Genomic DNA, 5,000 nt, shown 5'->3' with positions numbered 1-5,000 from the left:
AATAATTTAATTTACAAATTCAAGAGGCATCAAAGAAACTGTCTGCAGCATTAATTCTTTCACAAAACTTTGCTGTATTCTTTAGACAAGCTTAGCGTCATAATCAAATAACTATTGGCCGATTTTATACTAGAGAGACATAATCCGTCCAGAGGAATTATGCGTCTCTCATGTTATTCCTCTAGTGTAAAGACGGGACGAACCATAAAAAACGCGTAATCCGCCTGGGATAAACTTGGGCAAACAAATTTTCTGCGTCTCTTAAGGCCGGTTTACACGGCGCGACTTGTAGGCCGACAAGTCGCACCGTGTAAACCGGCCTTTAAATTCGTCTAGTATGAAGACGGCCAAAGGACGCACTTTAGTTCGTCTTCCAAGACGCACTAAACTGGAAAGCTGGTCCAGACGCATGACGCGTCCCGTGCCGGTCTTTATACCAGACGAACTTGACGGAGGCAGAAAAAATGTTTGCCCAAGTTCGTCCCAGACGAATTATGAGTTTCTAGTATAAAAACGCAATCGTCTTTGATATACTATCAAACATCATGACCTGATGCACAAAAGCACAAAAACGCGAATCAGCGGCCGCTTATATTATACTTAGCATGCTTACTGGTATTGTAAGCATACATTAATTGTGAATATGGCACCTCTTCATGATCAAAAAACATTAGAGTGTCTGGGAATGTAAAGAGACAATTCAGAACAGGCCAAAATAATAACGTTCACTTTCCCTTGGAAATAATTTTTAAGAGAGCATCTTACTCACCAGAGGTGGCGCTTTCATCAAATACTTCAAATATATTGGCACAGTGAAGATTTCTGGTTTACGGAAAATTGAATTGTCCTCTTGGTGGCGTGCTGTGTGAGAATTGGCTGGACCATGTAGAATCTAAACTGTGTTCAAATAGCTCGAATGAATCAATTGATAAATCGTGACTACTCGACGTCTCCCTTTTAGACCTGAGTTTGGACAAAGAGAAGATTTCCGAGATAAAGTGTAGTAACGCCATGCACAGGGCATATTGTAAAACATGGACTGGATTTGTAAAACACGGATTTGTAAAACACGGATTTCTGAAACGCGGATTTGTAAAACGTGGATTTGTAAAACGCGGATTTGTAAAACACGGATTTGTAAAACACGGATGTAAAACATGGATTTGTAAAACACGGATTTGGTTTAAACATGGATTTGTAGCTACCAATTCAAACACTGAAAATTATCCGTGTTTAATTTCTTTCTTGCGACCTTCTGCACTCTTTTTCACGTGTTTGCTGGATGCAGAGTATTCACTTTTTCACGTAATTGAGTTAACTGAAAAAGCTCGGTCCAGATATGTACAGTTACTATAACAAATCTGAAAAACGTTTCTTTCCTTCTATGAAGAATATAAACATTTAGTACATGGCGCTTAGATAGACTCCAGGGTTTATTCATCTTTAACGATAACTTTAAAACATAATGCCAACATAGCAGAACAACCCATTGTCATGCTTGCTGTCCCCTGCTGTACAAAGAAGTAATCCGTATATAATCTCAGACCTTCTTCTTCTTCTTCTTCTTCTTCTTCTTCTTCTTCTTCTCCTCTACTATTCAATAATTTTAAGAGAACTAAGAGATCAGCGAACTTTTTTTACTTTTAAATATTCGTCATTTAGGTATTCGTCCTTTTAACTAGTATAATTAATACATAGTTTAATATACCACTATTTGTCATTTTTAACCGCTTGTTAGTAGGCCGTTTCCGAGTTCATGTCTGCCTCCTCTTCAAAGCGAGTGGAAGTGCGAAGTTTTTGTGATGGTAATTAGTTGTACTTTCAGTGCTTAAGAAATAGAAAACATGTACCGTGTTTCTACCGAGTTATAGAGACACGAGTGAAAGTTTTGGAGAACGAGAAATGCTGTGGGGACACGAGTCGCAGGCGAGTGTTTCCACAGCTTTTTCGAGTTCTCCCAAACTTTCACTCGTGTTTCTATAACTCGGTAGAAACACGGAGTGCATGTTTCCTATTTCTTTTAGAAAACAACGTGACGAGAAAAAGGAAAACAACTTGTTAATTCTTATTATGACAATGTAATTTTGCTCGCGCCATCACTACATCAACAGCTCGTGCTTCTGTGTCTCCATCGAGTTATAGAAACACGATTTTCAACCAATCAGCGCGCGTATTTTCTTAGGACTGTTTTCTCAATATAAATGAAAACTAATTTTCATAAAAAAAAATTCGCACTTTGACTCGCTTTGAAGAGGAGGCAGACATGAACTCGGAAATGGCCTTATCTGCAAGAGAGTGGAATAAACGATATTTTTTATTATTACTATTATTATTATTATTATTATTATTATTATTATTATTATTATTTTAACCTATCCTTTTGCGAACATGATTAAAAAAGGAAGCAATATTGTCATTTTCTAAATTGTGTCGCCAAAGTTTTGCAGTTGCATAAGTAATGAAGCCTAATGCTCTCTTTTTCACTAACACATGCAAAATTAACCTTGACGTCTACCCGGAACTTGAAGTGTTTAAAAGAATGGAATGAATTCATGATAAGAACGCGCTATGTCTCCTAATTTAACAACCTGTAAGAGGAAACAGATTTACTGGTATCAAGAGAAAAGATATTTTAATCTTAAATTAGAAGGAAAGCCAACCAAACAACAACAATAACACCACTTGCAAATGTGGTTCTGGTCACCTGACCGACCATGAGCGAGAACTCTTTGAATGCTGTACTGATGTTTATCAGGTACAAAATGAAAACTGCATAATGTCATCCAGAAGCGTTTTCTAACAAGAAAACGAGTTACTAAAACCACTTTTAAGTGTCTCATGATTGCTTGTCACATCGAAATAATCTAAAAGAAAACGCCCAGCCTGTTAACAGCCATTTCCTTATGCTCCCGCAATAGAAATGGTAAGAGGTCTGACGGCACTTGACAAAGGCTGGGTTGAAAGCCTGGAAAGGCTGTTGTGACACAGTAAGGGTTGACATGACAATACACGGAGGAGATATCAGGAGAGATATGCTGTCTGCCATCCTTGTAGTACTTCCGTTGCAGTCTTGTCGTTAGAACAAGGTCGTCTGGTGCGAGGGGTATCAAACCACCTGGCTTTAGCGTTTGACCGCAGCCATAACATCGGGACACCTTGCTGTCCAAAAACGAGAGTATCCCAAAGGCAAAGATGCCTGGTGCTGGTTTTGGACGCTCAGGGTAGTTGACCTGCATATTTTCTGTTGACTCAATACTCTGACCAGGAAGACACGTCAGTGTGTGACCGGTGGTTTGGGTGCATGGGTAATTTTACAAGACCGGTGGATTTTCTGAAACTCCCATACCAAGATTAGGTTGCAACTGGATGGAGTCGTCATACTGCCACTCTGGAGAGTGGCCAGGGACTACAGGATTTGCTGACACATTAGTGGATGCAACGCAATTTATAGGCTGTAAAACTCGACTGCAAACTATGGGTCTCCCTTCCGTCAATGGTTTGTTGCTGGTACCTTTCCTTTTCCTCGTTCCCACTTTTTGGCCTGCGTTTTTAGGCATGTTTAGGTTTGAAATTGCCGAAATATTTGGTGACCGCTTTCTTCCTCTAAACCAGTGAAGGAACTCTTTCAGGGACCCAGCTGCTTCCGCACCTGCCAAAGTGTGTGAACACATGCTGTAGGTAGTCCAATTGACACACACTTTATCACACTGCACCTTTCCCGTTGCTACATTAACTTGTACTTGATGAGGGTCCCTGGATGATGTACTGTGGACCATGAAGCGAATTGTGGCTTCACCACTTGTATTTGGCACCTTCCACACCGCCGACCCATCCTTCACCAGTGTCGCCGCTTTAGCAAACATTCCTTTTAGTACGGGAAAGGGAATGGCGATAATTTGTGCTTTCTCTGGAGCAATAGACAAACTGTTTTCAGTATTACTGGACCTCTCTTGCTGTTTCAGGTCTTTACGGACATCAGACATTGACGCAGAAAAGAACTTTTTCTTTAAAGCCTTCTTCTGTTGGTCGCTCATTCTGAAGAAATCTTTTTCTTCCACACCGAGATGAGAGAACGCATCCGTCAACTTGTATTCTCCTCGATTAATAACTGCCAGGAACTGTTCATTATACTGTCGGTTGACTTCTCATCTGATGTGTTCTATGGAAGCTGGAAGCCCAGTCACTGAGCTGTCATTTGCTTTAACAAGGCGATTCATACTTTCACTGGCGTTCTGAGTGTAGACTTTTGGTGGAAAACCCAGTCCACACATTGAACGAATATCAGCTGTACAGCACTGACGGATTACATCTGCCTTTTCCTTTAGAAAATAACTGCAAAATTTCTCACCATTTTTTTGCAAGTTCTGCCACTTCTTGGTCGCATTACGGATACCAACCTCAAACTCTTCAGGCGAACGACAATCTACAAGTCCGCCCTCTGTTACGTCGCCCATGCCCTTGCCAAAAATATCAAACATAATCTCTGTGGCTTCAGCTCCTATAATTAGCAGTTCACCCAACTTCCTCTTGACATTGTCTCTCAAGTGAATATCACAACGTAGATGCTTTGCATTTACAAAGACCTCTGCCATTGCATTATAAAGATTTTCCTCGCCATCGGTGCCAAATACCAATACACCACTCGTTTCCTTGCGATATTTCGTCATAAGAAGAGGTAGGGTCTTGTAAGATGACAGAAGCTTCTGTTTATGAAGGATTCCTGGGCCTATAAACACTGGATGGTGCCCTTTTTCCGTGGCCAGCATTAGATTGCGGTAAGTGGTGAACGTGTAATAAAAATCAGCAATCTGAAACGTGCAATCGACTCCGAGGATACAGAACTTCTCAGGGTTTGAGCAAAATCGTTCGATATCAATCAGCTGTTGTTCCGTGGCGAGAAAGATGATTGGCTCTGGAAACAATGGTATTTCTCTGATCAGCATGTCTTCCATCCGCCCTTGTTGTTCTTCTTTTGCTTTCACTAAGACTTGAAGCAGAGG

Source organism: Montipora foliosa, chromosome 7 (genome assembly GCF_036669935.1).
Source record: "Montipora foliosa isolate CH-2021 chromosome 7, ASM3666993v2, whole genome shotgun sequence".
NCBI lineage: Eukaryota > Metazoa > Cnidaria > Anthozoa > Scleractinia > Acroporidae > Montipora > Montipora foliosa.
The sequence above is the reverse complement of the archived record's forward strand: the minus strand, read 5'-3'. Positions refer to the sequence as shown.